This window comes from Pinus tabuliformis, chromosome 3_1 (assembly GCF_031772625.1).
Source record: "Pinus tabuliformis cultivar Carrire ecotype Pingquan chromosome 3_1, CPIR1, whole genome shotgun sequence".
NCBI classification, from domain to species: Eukaryota; Viridiplantae; Streptophyta; class Pinopsida; order Pinales; family Pinaceae; genus Pinus; species Pinus tabuliformis.
The window spans coordinates 631,003,554-631,027,878 of NC_142301.1; the positions used below are offsets into that span (position 1 = coordinate 631,003,554).

The 24,325-nt window shown below is 38.6% G+C and overlaps 1 pseudogene across 1 annotated transcript; it reads left to right on the plus strand.

Moving 5' to 3' along the window:
* The first annotated feature begins 348 nt into the window (after nt 1-348).
* Nucleotides 349-1,354, plus strand: LOC149188634 (protein PLASTID TRANSCRIPTIONALLY ACTIVE 16, chloroplastic pseudogene; annotated as a pseudogene). Its single transcript, XR_016255592.1, has 2 exons — nt 349-896; nt 937-1,354. The product of XR_016255592.1 is annotated as a protein PLASTID TRANSCRIPTIONALLY ACTIVE 16, chloroplastic pseudogene (transcript).
* The last annotated feature ends 22,971 nt before the right edge of the window (nt 1,355-24,325 follow it).

Genomic DNA, 24,325 nt, shown 5'->3' on the forward strand with positions numbered 1-24,325 from the left:
AGAACTCAGCCGGCAGTCATGCAGTACACGTGGACAGTTGACTCACGTGAAAATTTAAAAAAAAATAGGAAGTGTTGGCTGTTTGAACTCTAGTGCAACTGATCCAGAAGAGAACATGCAGTTCATGATAGCACTGCAGTCTGCATGTGGCCACGTATGCCTGGCCACTTCACTTCCTCACCACGAATCACGCTGTAATTGAAAAACAGGCTCGGCTGACTCTCACCACCCGCTGATTCATTTGCACCTGCAATGTTCTTAGCCGAAGTACGCGTCCTCTGCTCCCACAATCTATTAACTTGTCATCCTCCACCAAGCTTTCTCGGCCATTTTTTTTTAAACCCACCTATGCAAGGGCGTTCTACAGAAAACGGGTGGGTCTTCTACAGGAAGTACGACACAGCTTTCAAAAGCAGAGAAAATGGATTTTTCTTCGACAAATTTGGAGTCCCGAGAAAGATAATTGCTGCAGAGGATGCCAAGCGTCTTAATGCAGTAGAATTCAGTTTTGAGGATATTGAATCCACAGCTAAAGCCATCGGAAATGCCAGTAAAGCAGTGGTATCAATAGGACCCACAGAGGATGGACCTAGTTCCAAAGTTACTACAACTGATGCTTTGAACGTTATTGAAGAAGCCAAGCTAGCAAATGTGAATCATATTGTTGTGTTTACGAATCTGATGGAGGGTCTTCAAATGTTCTTGATGGAATCTCTTCATTTTTCAGCAACTTGTTTGGAAAATCAAAAATATCATTATCAGAGCTTACTGAAAGAATTGTGGAAATGGGATTAAGTTACACTATCCTGAAGGCCAGTTCCACAGATGATTTTATTTCAGAGAAAGACTGCAACCTTGTTCTTAAGGCGGAAGGAAGTGCAGACGTAAACAACAAAGTAATCAATGCAAATTCAGCATTGCATTCCATGGTTTAAGGTTTCAAAGACACAAGTTGCATCTGTGGTAGCTGAGGTTTTCGCAAACACTTCCATCTCAGAGAACAAGACTATTGATGTTGCAGCCAGCCCTTCTGCACCTTCTCTGCCAGTTTATGAGCTTTTAAGTGCCATTCCAACAGATGGAAGAAAGGAAGTTTTCGCCGAGGCCCAAGCGAAAGCCAAAGCTGAAGAAGAAGAGCGCATAGCTGCAGAAAATTCACGCAAAAAAACAGGAGCTTGCTAAACAACTTGAAGCAGAAGCAAAAAGGCTTGCAGAAAAAGAAGCTGAAGCCACTGAACTCGCTGCCCAAGTCAAGGCAGGTGCTGCAACTACTTCATTCGATTATTTTGCAAGCAAGGCTAAAGCATTCGGTGTAGATATTTTTGGGGCAAGGCAAATGATGACAAGTTGGTGACAAGCCAGAAAAGCACAACCCTACAGATGTATCCAACAACATCAGTGATTGGAACACTGGCATTAAACCAAGCTGCCAAAACAGAGGGGGACAAAACCACACTAACACCCAGGGAGAAAAGACTACAGAGTAGAATGGAAAGGACTGAACAAGTCCACGTCAGTGAGGGCACCTCTAAGGTAGCCACAGCCAAGCTGAAAGGAAAATCACCCACAGCCAAGCAGGATATGGTGGTGCTGTCTGTTTCTACAGGAAGACAGAGAACTGTTTCTACAGGAAGTTTGGAGAAAGGGCAGCAGAAGGAGAAATTGGCCGAGATTTTAGCCAAGGAGGCCACCAGGGCCATCAAAGATGAGGAGAGAGATTGGTTGCTCAGAGGATGAGCAACACTTTCAGTAGGGGGTGATGATGAGCCCCAAAAATGGACAATTATTTGGGCTCATTCAACCTCCTAATTTGACTTAATCCACCATTCTCATTATTTTATTGCATGTTTTTTATTATATCTATGTCAACAGAGTGAATTTGGTTAGTCATTATGCCAACAAGTCTAATGGGTGCTTTGTGTAGCCTTTTTGGTCAATTTGGAGACAAAATTGAAGGTCTTAATGAGCACTTGGCAGCCAAATTCGTGGGAAGACAAGGGAGAGGATTTGTAGGAAGGTGTCCCCTTCATTTATGGGCCCTTACCTTGAATTCTCCACCATCAGCTCGGAGTTCAAAGGCCACCAAATCAATCAACACAAGGGCAGCCAAGCAAGTCAAGTAGGACTGCTGTTAACTACAAGTCTTGGGCAGCCGAGTCCCTAAAGTTTAGGAGGACTGTTGGGTCCTCAATTTGTATAAATAAGAAGGCTTAGGGCCTCATTTTGGTTAGCCAGTGGATGTTAGCTAGTTAGCCAGTAGATAGTAGCTAGTGGTTAGTCATTTTGTAGCCAATAGTTATCTAGTTTGTAGTTCGATTTTTATGCAATAGATTAGCTTTGCTTTCAGCTCATTTTCAAGTACTTCTTGTGGACAGTTTTGATGTAACTCTTCATTTCTTGATCAATAAAGATGAATCCAGCTTTGCACCAGCTCTAAATCTCTCTTTGGAGGCTGTAGCTCTTGGGGTTGGGCCCATCTCAAGCGCCCAGTACCTCCTTTGTTTATCTTTATGTGTTTTGCTGCGTTCTTAAAATAAAATCTGCTATCTAGATTTAGATCTTTCTTTGTTATTTAGATTTCTTTTGATGGTTAAAGTAGCTTTTTATGTTTGGAATAGAGTGGTAGGATTTAGTCATGCATTCAGATCTTTTGGACTGTTCTTGCTCACGTGTTGTACATGGTTTCCTTGCAAATAAAGTTGTTGTCCATTCTTGTTACTGTTAGCTAGATCATATTAGGGTAGCATAACTAGATCTTTGTTTTCTTGCATGTCTTTGTTTGTTCAGTTTGAAAAACCACTTGCAGAGTACCTGTTATCCTTCCTTACCTGCCCATACTCCATCCAACCTACCTGCTTCATCCTTCACTTATAAACCTTACCTTACATTTGCCTCATCCGCTTACTTTGCCATGATTCTCATCTTCTTGTGCAACATCGCTTCATCCATCCTTGAACAAATCCAATCGCTCCTTAGCCTCATCCACCAAGTCCTAGACCTCTTCACACCCCTATTTCACCTCCATACTCATTCCTCCATCCATGCTCCAAAATCCCATTTCGAAACATCCTGTAGAAGAATTACAGAACATCCTGTAGAAACCCCTGCAGACTTCCTGTAGAAGTTCATAAACACGGTTGCATGGCATCCAGACTTTGTGAAACTATCGGAAAGAATGTTAGGGATCCCTTAGACCCTCTCTGTACCTTCCTGACCTCTTCCATGCATTTCTCCTCCTTGATCCACCTCTGCACAGTGAAAAGCCAGTTAAAAGCACATGCATGATAATTCTAATAACTTAATCAAAAATACAAAAAGATGTTTCCTTCAGATAGTGATAACTTAGACACATGCATTTTACCTTCCTAGAAGTAATGGCATCTCTTTTCGTAGTTTGCATTCTCTCCTTTGCATCAGTAGGACTAGCTGGTAGAATTAGGGTTTGCTAGGGTTTGCGTTTCTTTTTGGCTTCCAGTTTCTTTTCGCAATTAGATTAGCTTCTTTCGAGTTAGCTTTCATCCATCAATTAAAAAGCTTCTTCTAAGAGCTCATAGAAGTTGGCTTAAGCTCCTAGCGGACTTGTGCTAGCTGACCAAGTGACAGTTGCGGCAAGAGCTAGTACTTGTGCATACAGCACCGTCGCTTCCAAGTTTGTTACGAACTACCGGGTTGATAAAATTAAAGAAGGGAGTTCCAGGAGTTGTAGCATTATTGCTACAATACTGGAGCCCACCAGTTAGCATTTTTTTTTTTTTATAACGTGTGTGTTAATTCAAAAAAAAAAAAATCAATTTTCTTCATGGTTTGATAGGATTTAGTTTTAGAATTTATTATTTACTTTTTTTAAATTTTATTTACTTTGGCTTTAGTTTAGTATTAGCTATATGTTCTTTTTTTGTTGTCTTATTTTAATAAGTTATAAAAAAAATATAGAAATAAAAGGAAATCGATTTTTATTTTAGATGAGTTGGTAGTTTCAAGTTTTATTTTTTATTTTTTTTTATATAAATTCAAAAAATCTCACATAAAAATCATAAATGAATTAAAAAATATAAAAAGGTTCCTTTTCATTTTTAGTTCTTCTGTTCTGATTTTTTATTTTAAAATATAAAAAATATATATATAAAAGTTAAAAATTAAAAATTAAAAAAGCCATAAGTTTTCTTTTTATGATAAAGTGTTAGATTTAGATTTTATTTAGATCTTGTTTTGTTTTAAACTTAAAATTTTATAAAAAAAAAAAAAATAAAAATATTAAAAACAAAAAATGAAAAAGCTTAACAAAAAAAAAAAAAATTTAAAATTCATTTTTGGTGTCCCTATGTTCCATTTCTCTATAGTTAAATGCACTTAATGTTTATTTTGAAGTTAGCTATGTGAAAATGGTAACTAGTCAGCATTTAAATTTTATGATCATTTAAAGCATTTAATTTTTCATGAAGTTTAATTGTTGGATCATCGTTAAAGCATTGTGAATTTACTGAATATCTTGCATTGCTTGGGTTATTTGATAATAAATTATTGTTAATCATGGAATTATAAAGTTCATGTCTCTGCAGCTTTTGATAAACAATTATTTAATCATTAACTCCACAAGGCACTGGTACATTAATTTCCAAAATCAATCAAGTGCTAGATTGCTTTGTTGTGTCTCCTAACCCAACTGGTCCACAGTTGGTCTTCATTCATCCCATAGGGTCTACCCCCCTTAGCATCGGGAGACGGCTTAAATGGAGAGATCAGGGATCAGGTTGACAGCCCCCGGTCTGAGCGTTGTCGTGACAATCCGTGCGACAACACTACCATAAGAAAACAATGAACATGTGTGAAAGTGCTATAGCAAATAATAACAAAAAGGAAAATATACAAGTTAAAAACCCTCACTATTTGCAGGGGCCCTCCACAAACAGGCAGTCTCAAGCTTCAATGAACAGTTAATTGTGCATCAAGTCTTCAAAGGCGCTCCCATTAAATAAAAACACAGAGTTTCAAAATGATTACAATCACAAAAAATTACCCACCCCTCTCTATTTCAATGGAGTGTTTATATAGTGATTACAATGTAACTTCATGGAGATTCATATGGCTAAAGATCAGAACTGAATGGACACCTAGTTGCCACAAATTTGATGAAGCACAGTCCATTCCAACCTCTGTTTGCTTGACTGGGCGTTTATTGATACATGGGTACAATGTTTGCTCACGCAACCTTATGCTATGAAGTTGAAATGCCTTTTAATGAAATTCCAAAGAAATCACAAGGAAATCAATGATATTTTGATTATTCAAATCAGCTTCAAAAACTATAAAAGAGATTGGTAAAGCTGCCATAAGAAAATAATGAACATACGTGAAAATGTTATAGCAAATAATAACAAAAAGGAAAATCTACAGGTTAAAAATCCTCACTGTTTGTAGGGGCCCTCCACAAACAAGCAGTCTCAAGCTTCAATGAACAGTTAACTGCGCATCAAGTCTTCAAAGGTGCTTCCATTAAATAAAAACACAGAGTTTCAAAATTATTACAGTCACAAAAAATTACCCACCCCTCTCTGTTTCAATGGAGTGTTTATATAGTGATTACAATGTAACTTCATCGAGATTCATATGGCTAAAGATCAAAACTGAATGGACACCTGGTTGCCACAAATTTGATGAAGCACAGTCCATTCCAACCTCTGTTTGCTTGACTGGTGTTTATTGATACATGGGTGCAATGTTTGGTCACGCAACCTACAAAATAGGGCTCCAAAGAACCTAAAATGTCTCCCAAATCGTAACGAATTCGGGAAAACTATTTGACAAGAGCTTAATTGGTCCCTTTCTAAACAAAACCCGTGTTTTTGTTTTCTAGGATTTGCTTTCATTTGCTCAGAAAACGCGTTTTAAGTTGACTATTCAAAACTGCTGCAATTTTCCCTTGATCTTTGCCTAGAGGTCCACACGTGCGAGCTGGGTGGAATTTGACCAATACAAATCCATATTGGGGTTTCTAGAAACCAAGTCCAACTATCGGATTTAATTCTAGAGTGGTGCTACTACCTCAACCATGGAGATAGCTACAAAAACTTGACAAATATGTAGCAACTTGAACTTGCTAAATTGTCATTAGTAAAACTGTGCAAAATTCTTCTTAATTCATTAAAAATAATGGAAATAATAATAATAAACCATGTAAACCTAAGTTGCACGAAACGGGTACAAGTTTCCTAAACGGGCACGGGTGTGAAACGTGACCCCCCCCCCCCCCGGGCCAATTTTGGAAACGGGGAAACGCAATATATATATATATATATATTAGAATTTAGGACATTTAAGAAATGTTATGTGCAATCATAAAGCATACATGATACATTATAATTTATTACATTTAAAGTTTAAACATTATGATTAAATTTACATCACATTTACTTATGAATGATCAAATAATAAAAATAGCAATATCGGAATATCCAAAATCAACCTTTATTATATATCCAAATCTCAAATCTGACTTTATTATAGATATAAGCTGCAATTACAATAAAAACTATGAGACTGCAAGAAATATAAAGACAAAAGACTAATCCTCATCATCATAATCCTCATAAAGAATAGAAGCAAAAGTATGCTCAACAGTGGATGGTGGTGCTGAAGAAGATGATGGGCCAATTCCACTTCCAGGCTGGACCTCAATATTCAAGGCAGCAAGAGAGAGATCCAAATCAAGACTTTCTGGATCCACATCCCATTCTTTAGAAGGACCATTGCTGTATTCTGGAACCTTATGAGATGCAAGGCAAAGATTGAAGTGCACATAAACAAGATCCTCTGCCTTCTGTGAGCCCAACCTATTGCGCTTCATAGAAAGAATAAACCATAGGTGCTCCAATTCCTTTTTGTTGATGAAGAGATTACCACTTGTGAAAGAACACAAATGGCAAGGTTTTGCAAATGTACACCATTTGCTCCATGAAAAATCCACCACCTAACTGAATTCATGGTGCTTCTCTCTTCCAAAGCTGATATATCTGCATAATCATCTAATACTGCAGCAAAACTCGCAAATTCTTCCTTTACCTCCCTGTGTAGATGAGATGGAAATATTCGCTTAAGGGCTTTTTTCACCCCATTAGCCACCTCTCTATCTGTGCCTTCCTCTTCCGATTGCTTTGATAAATAAGCTCCTCATCATAAAATTTGGGGTTCAAGGCATCTGCTAAAGTGTGCAATGGAGTGTCTAAATTGTTCCACCTATCAACAATGATTTTCTTGACTAAATCAGCAAAATGATCATCAACAAAAAAAAGTTGTGGGGACTCTTGTGAAATGATTTCCATAGTTTTCTCAACCATGGAATCCATGACATCATATACCTCTCCTAAGAAAGGTTGGTTAGTGTCGGCATTCTGAAGAAGATCAAATGCAGGGGTTGTGAACTTTAGCAAGAAATCTATCTTGCTCCACCAATCCTCATCAAGGCACAATCTACACACCATATATCCCCGCTCTGAATCTACTTGTCTCCACTCAACCTAAAGTTGACTCACCACCATAGAAACTAATGCATGCTTAACCTCAACAAGGCAGCACAACATCAGGAATTTTGAGGCATATCTTGTCTTGGCAACTTTTAACAACTCCAATTTGGAGTACTCTCGAAATATTGTTGAGATTGGTGGTGGTTGGTGATGAATTTAAAAATCTCCCTTGCTTCCCCTGTGATTTCCTTTATCCATGGAACTTTGTTGTCGATCTCCTCTAAGATCATATTTAGATTATGGACAATGCAGGGTGTCCATCATACCTCCCCTCAATAATTAAACCTGCATCTTTGCAAACTGGTGCATTATCTGTGATAACTTGCACCACCCTGTTAGGCCCTATTTGTTCAATAGATTTTATAATAACATCAACAATGAACTGTGCATCTTTACCTCTCTAGAGCAGTCTTCCACCTTTATAAATTTTGCTCCTTTGCGGGAAGTGGCAATGATATTTATCAATTGTCTACACCTTGTATCTTTCCATCGATCTGAGACTATGGTAACCCCAAAGCTACTCCAGGAAGAACGAATTGGTGATAAGATATCCTCCACAAGCTCCTTCTCATTTTTTAGACGCTGAGTTCTAACTTTCTCATAGTTGGGCCCCTTGTACCCTTGAAGAGCTTTATTAATTGCCCTTATCATACCTTACCAGTAAGGAGATCGAACAACATTGAATGGGATACCACATGCATAAATGCACCTAGCCACTATGGAATCAGTTTCTTCTCTCACTTGCACATTCACCAATTTAGCAATTCTGCTATCCTGAAATGAAGGGGATGCCCCTCTGGTATTTTTGGATGCTGATTGTTCATGTTGTTGAGTGGCACTGGCTCTCCTCTTCCTTGTTTCAACTACAATCCTTGGCTCAATGTTAGGTGGAGCTTGAGGAGTAGCTTGACTAAGCTCATCGTGCCTTCTCTTAATTCCATCTGCCTCATCCTACTCTCTTTGATACGCCCTCCTTGCCAATGGGTCTGATGATTTTGTGCAACCTGCAATCATTTGTCCTCCTCCATGCAAAATATGTGCCTTCACTCTTGGGTAGGAGCCCTTGTACGAATTACTGCAAAGATTACATCGCCTTTTCCATGAGCCACCACCTCCACATTTTTGAAGCTTCTGAACATGCCTCCAAAGAGGATAATATTCAGCCCTTGGGTTGGACCTGGGGCTTGAACTTGCAAATGCACCTTGGTTGAAAGCCATTGCTGCAAAAAAAATTAAAAAAAAAAAAAAAAAAACAAATCTTTACAGAAAAACGTTTTTCATATATTTGGAAGCATAAACCCTCGAAAAATTGGAGAAATAGTAGGAAAAAACTAAGAAAATGAATGCTTCTTACCCAAATTAATTTTCTGTAGCAGAAAGCTACACCAAAATGCCAAAAAATACAAGAGAAATATGGTTGTAGCTGAGCCAAAAGCCAAGAATGCCACAGCCAGAAACTATGCACTCCAAATTTGTTGTTGAAATCTCCTTTGCTCACTGTTGAAAACGCCCTAGTTGAAACCACTGCTCTCTTCCTCTTTTCTCTGCTAAAATCGTCCATCTCCAAGAGAAACGACTTGCTCAATTGTGCAATGAGAGAATGAGGCGAGAGTCTTTTTATAACTTGAGAGAGGCATCTAGAAGCATCCAGAAGATATTTTATTTGCCCAATCAAAAATTAGAAGCGAAAAAATAAAAAATAAATAAAAGAAAACCGCAATTGTTAAGTGGAAACTCGTTTCCGATCGCACTGGCCACGTTTCCCCATCGTGAAATGTGCCAGTACAGCCGGAAATGAATTTTTAGGCCATACAGTACGAGTTTTCTCATTTTCGTTTTGTTTCTGGCTAGAAACTGACCCCTGGGCAACGTTTCCTGAAACATAGATGTAAACATGTATGTGGGAATTTGGTGCATTTATGAAGAAATATGGTTACAAATGATGACAATGGGTGAATGAAATGATGCGAAAATGGATGGTTTCATGAAAAAATAATGACAAATTGGAAGCCCAACATTCCCCCACGCTGAAATTTTACGTGTCCTCATGCAAATAAAGCATTGCAAAGTTTCATAATCCAACTGGTTCCTTGCGTTCCTTTATTCTGTCATTTCAACTACATCCTTGACCAAAGCTCCAAGAGAGAAATATTGACCCTCTATCTCAACAAGATGCACTTTTCTCTCTCAGTTTTTCAAGATTACAGATCTGGTAGCATAACTCTTTGTTTCCACATTTGCTTGTTGTGTCGTAAGAAAGAAGAGTTACCCATCCTCCTTTGAAATTCAAATAAGTTGAAGTCTTCACATACTAGGCTGCTCATGGATGCTATAAAGGTAGAAGTGATGCCTGCTTATTTGTTCTTTTCCAATAAAACAAACATCCATGTATTACTTATTAGCTCCTTGCACATTATCATATACAACTTGTGTGAAGGGCAAGGGTGCCCACAAAGTAGCACATCCAAGTACTTTTTCATTGTTGTCAAAGCCTTTGCAAATTCATGTTTTTTTATAAATATAACTCTTTCAATAACTTGGAAACTATTTATGAGGTTCTTTTCACTACTTAGTTATGCACAACTTGTTCAATCCTTGGTAGAATGCCATATTGTGAAGAATGTTGACAATCTAGGGCAAACTAGTGTAGCGTGATTCCTCGTTACTTGATAACAATTTGTGGAGTCATTTTACTTTTCTTGTTATCTTATGCTACTTCGTCTTCTTATTAGTGCATATGTGTGTACTTCATCAATGCTACCAAAACAAAATAACAACACAAAGTTTGGCTCTCTGCCAGGGACAAAATCTCTCCATTCTTGAGAGGAAAACCCTTTGTAAGTTTTCTCTTATCGAAGTTTCGTATTTGAACAACTACCAAACCCTAGACCCTTGACTAGCATATCCTCCAAGCACAAGTCAAATCCTTCCTTTTTCGGCACTAAAACTTTGGGTACATGGACATCTGTTTTCCGGCACTTTGCTTCTCAGCACTTCGTCCTTTTTCCGCTGCTTGCCTAAGTTAGGAAACCCTAGAACATTAGGGCTTCTTTACTTCGTTATAGAGAGAGTCTTCTTCTCTTTCCTTTGGATACCTTGTAGACCTAGATACACATCGAATGTTGTTGCCTTCTTCTGTTGTCAAATCTGCAAAGGTTTACTTGCTGCACGTGTGGACAAAAACCCTAAAACAGTCTCCTTTTTCCTCGTTGTCCTTTCCTTCTTCTTCGCTTGTGAGGGCTTCTCCTTTGCTTGTAGAGGGAGGCCTTGTAGACCTTGTTAGCACCCAAAACGTTGAGATATGATGACCTTTACTTTTCTGCTACTATGGCCACAGGCAGACCTTCCTTAACCTCGCACGTGTGGCTGTAGCTATTCTGGAAATGACCTTCTTACCTTCGTTGTTCTGCCTTCTTATCTTGCTGCCCTTGTAACCCTTTTCCTTGGCTTTTCTTCGTCCTTCTTAGTCCTATTTCTTGTTTTCGGGTTTCAGAGTGAATTCGTTATCCTTTTGAGGAGTGGACAACCTCTATAAATAGAGGTTTGTCCCTCCTCTTCAAGCCGACTTGACTGTCCATTAGGTCGACTTGACAGTTTCGTTGTAATTCATCTTTTATTCATTATTTTGTTGCTTGGAGGCTTCGTTGATGCTAGGAGAGGATTTGACTATGCTTGGAGGTGTTCCCATGACCTTGTATGTTGACATATATGATGTAACATGCCCTCAAAGGGTCTCATCATAATTACATTTTGACTTTGACTTTCTAGAAGCACTTTAAAATGTGCTTGACCTATTTTCAATGAGCAAGAAACTCATTGACAAATCATAAAATAATTTCTCTTTTCTTGAATAAATACAAATATCAAAATTACATTTATGAAGACCTAGCCTAGTTACATTTCCTTCAACAAAGAACACATCAAGACTCTTACTACATCCATATAATGTGCTTTCCATCCTTGTGAAATTCATCCCATTAGCATGGTTGGAAATGATCATAAATTGCAACCCATAATGCTTGTCTTCTTATCATCCATGCATAGAAACATTTTTTATAGCAACCAATCCTACTTCAACAATGTTATCAAATAGTTTCTTCAAGAACTCACAAACTAATGAAATAAGAAGACTTCTCAATGTGAAGCTTTCACAATATGAGTTGCACATAACACAAAATGAGAGTTGTAGGTGAGGGTTGTACAATTTATCAAAGCCTAAAATATACTTCCAAGTGATTTCAAGAGTGTGAACAAAGTTTTGTTGTAACATTCTTCTTCTTGTGGCTTTGTACTCATCATTTCTTGGCTTCAATTAGAAATCTGAAGATGAACAATATTAAACATAATCCAAATGCCCCATGTACTTTTGATAATGTGCTACAACCATGTACTATGATGGTTCATTAAGAAAATCATCTCCATATTTTGAATTAGTCTCATACGAAGGCCAAAAAGGTCAAATTGTTCATCAAAGAGGTATGAATCAATTTATATTGCAGCAAGAAGAGAAATTTAAACATGAGAATGGTAGGAGACAACATTATTACTAGGGCAAACATAAGACCTTATGAAGGAAAAGATTATGCAATCATGGGATGGGGTTCAACCATAACAAGGTTTGTAGAGTATCCAATAAGGTATGAAGGCTGGAAACAATTATTGGGATTAATTATGCATGCAAAGTAGAATATGAATGAAGGATTGAGAAAATGGTTTGAAGAATGTGGATATGATAGGGTAAAATACATAGATCACATGTTTTACAATAACTTTCTTATTACAATTTCCAAAAAATTTAACAAATTAAAAAGTTTAAGGCTAGTTTTACCTCAAGTTTTCTTGTTGGATTTGAAGAAGAGAACACGACCTGATGGCTGATTTGGTGTTGATTTGGCTCAGGTACTCTGCTCCATGATGTGTTGACGACCACTTTGACCTTGCTCCACAAAATGTATCTTTTTCATGTAGCAGACTTGTTTTTCCATTTTCTCTCAAATGGTAAATCATATTCTCCTGAATTTTTTTGAGGTTGTTACCATTAGTTTTATGCATTTTCCCACAAAATATATCAGCTAATGGGTGCATGGATCCCGAGAAAATTGAGAAATGGCTATAGGTGAAAGTGACCAATTTCTTGAAAAATACACTGGAATTTCTTGAAATTTAGTGTATTTATTTACCCCACCTCAATGCATTTACAATAGAAAAATTAGGACCAACAGATGCACGGTTTGCAAGATATGTTCAAATCAATTTCTGCCCTGTTTCACCCTTCACATTGCCCAATGTTGCAACAAAAACATATGCGACAAACTCATTTTAAAGCCAAATTGAGTGCTTCAAAAAGGAGATGGTGTATTTTTACCATTTTTAATGCCTCAAGCCTTCAGAATCCCATTTGGATGAAGAAAAGGCATGCTGTGCAAAAATACTAAAATCTGGCCTAATCTGTCCACAATGGTGAAAAATGAAAATCCGCCTTAAAACCCCACTAAAAATTCCTGGAAAATTACACTTTTTTGCAATCATGCCTGGGTTATACTTAATTTACCATATTATGAGAAAACCCAGAAGCTCAGAATTTTTTTATTTCTGCTCTCCTACAATATTTGTGCAAAAACTGGCTCTGGAAAAAGCTGCTACATCAAAAACAGACTGTTACAGCAATAGCTACAGAAACTGCAATTTTCCGTAGTTGTTGCAGAAAATGTCAATTTTTGCAGAGAGTTGTTTTCTTTGAGTTTGTACTATTGATTTGGATTGTGTACTACATGCTGAAATAGAAACCATGAAACATAATGCATATTGACTGAAATAGGCCCAATTTTATTGTTTTGGTTGAAAATGAAATGAATGAAAAAGCATTGTAATGGTGCCATCTGTTGAAGAATCTAGGGCAAATAAGTGTAGTGTGATTCTTCGTTACTTGATAACATTTTGTGGAGTCTTTTTATTTTTTCTTGTTAGCTTAATCTTCTTCTTCTTATTATTAATGCATGTGTGTGTACTTCATCAAACTGATACCAAAACATAAGAACAAGAACACAAGATATCGGCTCTTTGCCAGGGCCAAAACCTCTCTTCTCTTGAGAGGAAAACCCTTTAGTAAGTTTTCTCTTATTGAAGCTTCTTATTTATCAATGCCAAACCCTAGACCACTGACTTGAATATCCTCCAAGCACAAGTCAAGTCCTTTCGACACTTTGTTTCCTCGGCACTTCCTCCTTCCGACATATCAACCTTCTTCTTCCGACACTTCATTCTTTTTCAATTGTTGATAAACCTTGTTACGCTTGCTTCAGAAGAGACACCTTTTGATAAGTCATTTTCTTGAGATGACCCCTTCCTTCTCTTCACCAACCAATCAACTTGAATGATTGTAATAGGAGGGCAATTGCAACAGCAGAGACATCCTCCTTTTCCTTCGCACGTGTGACTGTAATAGGCTTTAGAACAGCCTTGTTACCCTTGCTCTTCTTCCATACTTCTTCGCTTGAGCGACAGGTGCTTTAGGTCTATGCTCTTAGCCCAAATGATGAGGTTTATGTGACTATGGTAGAGGGCTGCTAGAAGAGCAGAGAGACCCTCACCTTCTTCGCACGTGTGACTATTTTCTACCCTAGAAAACAGTCCTCTCGACTTCGGTTATGTACCCTTCTCCTTCGCTGCCATTGGAACCCCTTTTCTTCGTCCTTCTTCGTTCTTTTCTTGCCTCCTTTTCCTCACTAATTGCAAAGCTATATTGATGTGTTATATTGGAGTGGAAAACCTCTATATATAGAGGACTTTCTGTCATTTTAGGCCGACTTGAAGGCTGACATGTTAACTGTTTGTAGGTCTACTTGTTGTGCGGACTTTGGATGGTTTCTATGGTGGTTTTGCATGCTTGAAGGAGCTTCTTTGATGGTGCCTTTCAATAGGAGGAGACTTGACTTTGCTTGGAGGTATCCTCTTGACTTTAATACATAATCATACATGGTGTAACATGACCTTTAAGGTCTTCAACCTTTTTCTTGTGACTATTTGACTTACCTATAGCACTTTAACTAGTGCTAGACCTATTTCAATGAGCAAGAAACTTATTGACATATATTATAAAAATAATATTTCTTTTCTTGAATATGTACAAATATCAAAAGTACATTTATAAAGAACGAATCTAGTTACATTTCCTTCAACACTCCCTCTTAACTAGGGAGGTATTCATACAACATTACAAGGTGTTTGGCTATTATCAATTTCTGAAGAATTCACATAAGAGAAAATGGATTTGCAATCCATCTGTTATAGCATCATTTCAATCAGCATTGTCATAGTGCAAGGCCTTGACTAACAACTCCATCTCTTCATGAGATCATGAGCTAGAACGCTGGCGAGACCAATGATTTATAGTGTTGGACCCCATTTTTGTCTCTGCTCATACACTTTTCGTACTACTTTTTGCCCTGTTTTAACCTATAGTCGAACTCTTTTCATGTTATTTTGACCTCCTTGTGCCTAGACTATACCTAATTTCCACCCAAGGTAAAAGAATTACAAATGGTGTTGTTTTAGCTATTTTGATTATCAATATTAGGTAGTTGAAAGTGTGCTTGTTTGCTTACTAACCATTATGGGTGATAGATGTGAAGATTGCTCTCACAGGGACCCAAGACTTCAGCATCAAAAGAGAATTTTGCACTCAGAAAAGGAACTGCACTTAAGGCAACAATCTAGAATTGCACTCTAGGAAATTACACTTGAATATTTGCACTTAAGGATGAGCACGATGGTCAACATGACCTCATCGAATTAAACGAGAAAGATCGATGCTTCTTATGCATAGCCAGCTTTCAGCTTCCACAACAGAATTCGGTCTTATCATTTAGAACTTGTATGGCAAACTATTGGTTGCTAAGCCTGGATTAGAATGGAAATCTGATTGGCATCTCCATGATCTGATTTTTACTAAATTGTAATATGTAAACTGGATTATAAATCCTGTAGAAACAATGTAGAACGAGATAGATACACCATCCTGTTGTGCCCTACAACAACCCCCCATTTCATAACATTTTTATCACAAACAATTAACATATGAAATGGGTCCCTTTTAAAAATTTTAATTGGCATTAATGAATTTGTTCGAAAAAGGTATGATAATCAAAGAAATTTGTGAACAAAAGCCTTTTCGAACAAATAATAAGCAATTTTTGGTTAAGTCCGAAAAAGCAATCACAAGATCGTTTGCTACCTTGGTTCTTTCCGATGCGATATCGCTATCGGCCATCGGCGAAAGCCAATGCACACACAAAAGAAAAAGCACATATCTTTTCCCCGATGCGACACGATATCGGTGATCAAATATCGGCGCTGCCTCTTATGAAAAGTCTTTTAAGCTTCGACCCGATGCGATATCGCTATCGGTAGTCGGCAGAATCCCATACATCTTCATAAGACGTTCAGATCTTTTTCCCGATGCGATGTGATATCACTATCGGTAGTCGGTAAATCAATTGATATGCATTTAGGGATTAAGTTCGCGCGCTAATATGATACAATGTCGCAATCGGCATTCGCCAAGATCTCTCCCAAATGATAATGTCACTCACACTCCCGATGCGATGCGATGACGCTTAATGATGACCTGAATTCCTCAAAGGTGATTATTTCAAAGCATTAAAGTTATATTTAAATCCGATTTGACAAAAGCACAAATTTCAAAATGCCGTTAAGTAAAGGGATAAGGTAATGCATGCGTATTTAAAGCTTTGCCCCTTCGAATTAACGAGCAATTACGATTAGACCTTTGAAGAAATCTATTACACGCTTTAAGGGGTCATTCGGTTTAAGAACTTAAGTAATGGTCATTTATGGAGCTGCAGGCTGTAAAATCACCATCATTGCATCTGCGGTGCCCTCTCAAATCATTAGATCCGCAGCCACTTTTAGAATTAATCTCACCACGCTTCAAGTTATATATCTATCCCGTTATGGATCGTCATTGTTATTTCTTTGTTACGATTTCTCTTGCATTTGTGTAGAAATCAACCGAGAGAAGTCTGAATATGATGGGAAAGAAGTTCAAAAAGGTGGCAAGTTCTACTCCGACACCCGTCTCAGGCCAAGCTGCTATGGTTTCAAAGAAAGGCTTAATCTCAGATACTACATGCACTGGTCTTCCTGGTACTACATGGCAAGGTACATACAATTTGCTAGAAGCAGAACAACCAGAAAAGACAGTAACGGAGGCTAGTGTGGATGAACTAAGAAAGTCTGAGGCAACTCTTAAAGATTTGGCTGACTCCTTTCTGCACAGAATAGCAGCCAGAGAACAAGTCTTGCCTTATACTGATGTGGTACGTTGGGCAATTGAAGAAATTACTCTCACTGATAGAACCTTCCATACTAAGGATGGAAGGATTTTCGGTTCCTTCAAGCCTGACGACTTGAGACGGATGTATCATTTGCCTCAACCCGAGCTAGTTTATAATAGAGCCTTTTTGGAGAAATTCGCGAAGGAGAATGAATCACCATCCGAACCTCTCCGAGATTGGAGGCAGAATCCAGCTAAACACAAGCATGATATGTCGGGTAAGTACTCCAATGCTTCTTTGGCTTCACCTTATTGCTACGCTGGGATTATGATGTGTAGATTGTGGGGATTTCATGACTCTGCAAATATCCATATTGATATGGTTCCTTTAATGGAAGCGGCCGTCAATAGTATAATCATGGATTGGGCCACTATTTTGTCTGATAAATTGGTCATAGCTATTCGTGAGTTTAGGGCCAAAACCAGAGTCACTGAGAGAAAAATCCCACCCTTCTATTATTCTGCTTACATTATGGATACCCTTTGTTTTAATTCTGAGTTTCCTGTCCTTGGTTGGAGATGGACAACCCATGACCCAACACCCATTCACTTGTACCATCGGAAATTGTGGAAACCCTCCCACAAAGACCATCTGTATCAAATTTGCAATGGTTTTATGGTTCCCGTTCACTATTCTATTTTTGACAGACCTATCCCTAGAATTTCCTATGAAGCTTCTTTTGACCTCCCAGCCGTAGCCCATTGGTTCGGCGAAGAGCATTTTACTTATATTAGAGTTTTTGGAAGCAAGGCTAGGCCACATGTCCTCCCCTTGTACGTCCCAGATAAACTATTAGCCCGGGAAATCTCCTACCAGATTATGTCTGAGAGTGTCACACAAACTCTCAAGGAGGAGAAGAAGAGAGGATGGCCCTCTTTTCCTATAAGAATTGGAGTTTATACGCTGCTGAATTACAAACATGCAGAAAAGGAAGCAGCAAAACTCCAATTGATATCCCTGGCTTCTATTCCAAACAGACTTTATGATCCAAAAAAGACTGCTTTCATTGCCTTGGAACAGGCCAAGCTGTCAAAGGTTGTTCATCAAGAAGACCAGTTTGACGACCTGTTCATGAGTGCCGATTCAATAAGCCAAGTCAGACAACTCTCTTCACTGAGATATGAAGATGTGGAGTTAACTGAATTTAATAAACTTAGAAAGCAGAGGTTGCAAACTTTGCCTCTAGATTTATTATCCACAACCCCAACATCTTCCTCAAGCGAGTCTGGTCAGCAGCAAATACACCTATCTCCTGTTACAACTAAAGAATATGATAGACAACAGGAGGAAAGGCAAAACAAGCTGCAGGCAGAAAGGCATAGAAGGGAACAGATAGAAAGGCAGCAAAAAGCACAAATTGAACAAGAGCAAAGAAGGCAGAAGGAGTTAGAAGAACAGAGGAAAAGAGAAGAAGAAGAGAAAGCAAAGAAAGAACTGGAAGATAGGCAGAAAAGAGAATTGGAGGAACAGCAGCAAAGAGCACAAGAGGAGCAACAGCTGAAAGCATTGGAGGAACAGCAGAGGATTCAACGGGAGAAAGAACAAAGTAAAGCTCACAAAGAACAAAGTGAGCAAATCTCTACTGATTCTGAATTAATTAAAGAATGGAACCAATTCGATTCCATTATAAGTGGTAAGGAAGCCTCCAAAGACTCAGACGCCTCTAAGACTCCCGATATTACTTCTTCTTCGGTTCTAGAAGGAACCAGCGGCCCACCCATGGTACAGAATGTAGAGGTAATCACTCAAGACCCATCCGATCAAATTGATCTTCAGGTGGAGGAAATTCCTCCTCTAGACATTTTCTACAGCCCAAAGCATAGAGCTGTTGTAAGGCGCTCGAGGAAAAGGCGAAGGCTTGATCAACCTTCGGTTTCATCTGAGCAAACAGTCACGGGCAATGTCGTCTGGAAGGGAGAATTGGATCCCTCTGAAGATTTGACAAAGCTATCGCAATTTGCGGGAGCTTATTCAGCGGCAACTATTGACAAAGCATCCGAAGTAAGTCTTCTTTTGAAGACTAAAGAGCATGAAATATACGCATTACAAGCAGAAGTGATAGAGGCAAGGAATAAGGCAGCGCAGGCAGAGGAACAATTGCTGGCCCAACAACAAGAGAATCATTTGTTAACCCAGCAAGTTGAACAACTGAGGATAGACCAAAGTGACATTCAGAAAGCAAAAGAATTGTCAGAGGCATTATCCCAGTTGAGGGCATCGCATGAGCTAATGATACAAGCTAAAGATGAGCAAATAATTCAGCTTTCAGCTCAGCTTGAAGGTATTAAGAGCACCAAGAGTATCAATGATTTCAGAGCAGAGGCAACTCGAATAAACAGTGCACTGATATCTCAAATCAGGATCTTATGCCAACAACTTGTTGAAGCTGAATCACTGTGTGAAACATCTACAGCAGTGTGTGAAAAAATCGAGAAAGCCAGAAGTAAGTTGGATCAGGCTGAAGACGATATAACAGAGTATATTGAATGGCAAGACACTCCAGAAGGGCAAGCCGCAAATTTCTCCCGAATCTGTGTAACATACAAGGACATACATTTCATGGAATGGAACACACAGATGATGAAAGCAGAAAGAGCAGCCTCCAGATGCAAAATGATTGCCAGTAACATGATCAATCTAGTTAATGATACATTGTATTTGGCAAACATGATTTCACAATGCACACCTGGAAACATAACAACGGCAAACATGCTGGAGCACAGGAATTACCCTGATCTGGAGAAACAAGGGCAGTTAATTACTGGAGTAAATACCTTGACCGCCGATGCATACTGGCTTTTCCTGATTAAACCACATTCTCAAAGGTCGGCTCTTAATTGTCTAACAGATGCTCTCCGATACCTGATTGCCGATATTCGAGATGCCACATATGATGCACAGCTGACTTCACGCCTCAATACTCCACCAGAAGTAGAGCCAATGCTGGCGATATGTCAGCAAAGGAGTAAAGGCAAAGAGACCTCTGACTGAAGCATCGCCGCCGACTGCCGAATCACCAAAATGCAAAATGATATTTGTTAATGCCGATTTAGTTGTTTTTCAGTTTTAGATATTTAGATATTTTAGATTAACATAGTATTTATAGACCCTTTCATTGTTTTGGAAAGGGTCGTAAAATTTTGTAAAAGACTTAAAGGCTGAAGTTTGCACTATTGTGCTTCAGTCTATATTCTTTTTTGAAACTCGACCACTGGTTCTTAATTTTATTTGGAAGGTTGTTTTAAGTAAATTGTGCACTATTGTCGTTTGCTTGGAATGCTTTCTGGTCTGAAGGAAGGACCGCGACATAGCGATTAATATATTGGATTGATCAAACAGCTTGCATGGTACTATTATCTGTATCTGTTCTCTTTTCTATTATATGAATTGCTGTGTTATTACTTTTGCTATTGTTGATTACATGTATGCAATATAACAGCAAGTCTGCATTTCATATCACTATTGAATGTTTTGTGATTTGTTATCTCTTTTAATCATGCGTGTAACAATGATATAAATGACTGAGTGCAGTAATTCGCTATTATCGCTCTGCATAACTACTTATGCAGAGCAATCTTAAATGATTTAAACATTTATGCTTATTGTTAGTGTCATCTATATGCCTGCCAGTAAGCCTAAATTATCAAACGCTGTATTCAAACGAATCGATAAGTCCCGGGATTAGCTTATAGTTATTATATTTCTTTTGTAGTTAGTTATTTATTTATTATCACCTTATATCGTAAATCATTCATCCATCCCGTTTACTTATAATCTTTGGGAAACTGGTCCCATTATCCCCAGTCGGAGCCACTATTCCAAACGGAAAAGGAGCTGCACTAAGTTCCGGACCGGGTGGTTTCCCCGATGTTGTTGCAACGAATTTCGGGGCATCAACATTTTTGGCGCTAGAAGGAGGGCCATCGACTGTGAATGGCAAGTAGGTCCAAATCTGCAAACCATTCTAAGAGTAATTCTCCCTCCAAATCCTCTTCCCCTTCTCAATCACATGCTGGTTCTCCGGCACACAATCGAGAAAAAGAGGAATCAACCACCACTGCTCACACCCATCATATTTCAGAACATTTAAGTCTTGAATCCCCTAAAGTTCAGTCTCTTATCCATAAACTTCAGAGCTTCTCGATTTCACCTCAGAAATCTGAAGTATCACAAAGCAGTGTGACCTCGCAGTTAAACTTATCCCATCCACTTACCAGACTTCAGAGCGAAAAACTCGGTATTGAACCTACTGAGTTCCCTTTACCGAAAAGGAAAAAGGCTAAGAAGATTACTGAAGTATCTGATAGTGAAGATCTTTCTTCCATATCTTCCATCTCAACTCCTCCTCTGCGAAGTCAACCATCCACACCTCCGTTACACATTGTTGTTCATCAGGGAATAAGTACTACAGCATCTCAAGCTACTCTCTCTCCAACAACTTCTTCTCCTCAGTCATCTGGAATACCAACAGTAGTAACAACTATTATCGCCAGCATAATGGCAGATCCATGGACTACGCCAGGTGCAGTCAATATGCCCGGGCCATTACATGATCTACCTGATGCTCCCGAAAAATGGTTGCCTAAATTTAATCCAGATAACGGAACACAAGCTGAAGAACATATTAACAATTTCATGTTAGCAGTTAACTTAAAAGGAGTGACAGAACAAGATGTTGTTGTCAGACTTTTCCCTTATACTCTGCAAGGATCGGCACGATCCTGGTACTTCTCTTTACCTTCTGGTTCTATTACCAGCTGGACCACATGCCAAGAGCAGTTCCTTACCAAATATGGAGATGACAGGTCTCTGGCGACTTTAATAAACGACCTCTCCAATTTGAGAATAGAACATAGGGAACCAATAAAGGAGTTTAATGCTCGATTCAACAAACTCCTAAATAAAATCCCCACCGCTTCGAAACCAAGTGAACAAATTAGGAGCGAATGGTACATTACTGCCCTCCCTTCCAATATAGCTATTTTTGTTGACAGGGCTGGTAAACCTACCTTAGCTGAAAATATGAAGGAAGCACTTGCAGTTGAAAAGCGTATTAATGCTCTAGAGAAGAAAGCTGCCTTGGAGGATAGAAAATCCAAAAAAGTTTCATTTAAAGAAGATTCTAAGAAAAAGACCCCAAAGGACCCATACGACATGGAAGGTTTACAAAAGGTCCTTAAAACATTGTCTAATGAAATGGTTGAAATAAAAAAACAGGTGGCCGAAACTTCGAACAAAAGACCATTTAGAACTTTCAAGAAAACTGAAACAAAGCCACCCAATGTTATATCTAATGCAGACTCTGAACAGGAAGAAGAAGAAGAGGAATCAACCTCTCAAACGGATGATGAAGAAGAAGTAGTTGAGTGTCACGGCATGTGGGATTTCATACTCCCAAATTCTGACACCGAGAATCAAGAAGAAGCTTTTCCTGTCACTACAAGAAGTAAAATCGCTTCTGAACCTACTCAAACAACTACAAAAAAGAGGAGTGCAGGTGCTGCCACACCAAAAGAAAAAGTTCTTCCAAAGAAATCTCCGGTAGCAGCCCCTCAAAACCAGCCTCCAATTTCTAACTCTCCTTCAACATCCAAGACACTAGTGGTATCTGACTCCATGGAGTATAATATTGTTGATGATATGAAAAAGACTAAGGCAAACATAACCATGTTTGAACTAAGTAAGTTAAAACATCAGCAGAAATTGTTCCTAAGAGAATTTAACGCTGTCCCCTCTTCTCCTCTTCCCAGTTCAAAAGCTGCTAATGATTCAGGACAACCCCCTCCAGATATGGTCGAAGCTACCGATTCGGTTCTGATCGGAGATAGATCCAATTCTCATACCCCACCTTTCTTGCTCACCTATGAAATCTATAATCGGAATCTGCATAACTGTTTAATTGATTCAGGGGCTTCATCTAATATTATGCCAGCTTCAGTTTGTTCTAAACTGAACATAGAACCCCAGAAGTCCGCAATTCATATTGTACAGTTAGACAGAACCAAAGTGCAGGTTATAGGAGAAATTAATTCCGTGACTATCAGGTTGTCTGCTGATCCCAGAATAGTACAGAGAATAGATATTTTGATTGCTGACATACCTGAATTCTATGGTTTAATTTTGAGCAGAGATTGGTCTGAGAAACTGCATGGATACATTTCCACGGATTGGTCACATATGTGGCTCCCCTACAAGGGTAAGCCAAATCAAATAAGGATCGACCGTGAGAAACACATGACTCACACAGTAACCGATTTCGAACAAGAAAACCAGCCTGTGGCCTTCAACAACAACATTTTGGGAAATTATTCCTCAGAATCATTCTTTGGCAACTTTGTTGCCCAACCTTCCCCTTTTTCAGTTAACCATTGTACATCTCAAGTAGAAAATTTTTCACAAACCAATTTATCCAAATGCTTCAACGCAAATCAAAAAGGTGTAAATATTTTTGTGGATTCTCCTTTATTTTGGTCTTTGTATTTTGATGGCTCTAAGTCCAGTGAGGGATCAGGAGCAGGTTGCATTTTGGTTAGTCCGCAAGGCGAAAAAACAATGCTATCCTGTCGATTAGAATTTGAATGCACCAATAACACGGCCGAATACGAAGCTCTAGTGCAGGGACTATATAAGGCAATTGACCTTAAAGTCCAATATATAAAAGTATTCGGCGATAGTGAAATCATTGTTAAACAGGTAAGAAATACAATTCATTGCCTTTCAAGCCACCTTAAGCATTATCAATCCCTAGTGCAAGATCTTACTTTGCATTTCTCAGCATTCAACATTTCTTCAATTCCAAGATCACAAAACTCAGCAGCTGATTTACTAGCCAACGTAGCTTCCAAACTCCTCCCTTCCGAAGACTATAGCCTTGATAGATTTTCTATAGAATTAATTTTTAGACCTTCAGTTCCTGATAACATCACTAACTGGAGGGTTTTCAACCATGACGAGGACATCTTGCAATTCTTAACCTCTGAAAAGTCTTATGACAATCAAATCATTGAAGAGCATGACCATGATTCTCAAATGAAAGAAACATCTCAAGATAACGCGATTCCTAAGCCTGTAGTAAAGCTCGAAGACCTTTATGACATTAAAGATAGGTTCAAACCTGTAATTAATGCAAAACTCCAAAGCTCTACTCTTAGGTTTGAATCGATCAATTTGGGAACAGATCAAGCTCCTCAAAATATCAACTTAGGACTAGGTCTTTCTATAGAAGAAAAGGAAGCATTCATCAAACTCTTAAGGAAAAACAAGCAAGTTTTTGCTTGGAAGTATGACGACCTCAAGACATATGATACATCTATCATACAACATACTATTCCTATGCTTCCCGATCAAAAACCTATCCAGCAGAAGTTAAGAAAAATACACCCGAATTTGGAGAGCCAAATAAAGTCGGAACTTAATAAGCTCTTAAAAGCTAAGATTATCTTCCCTGTC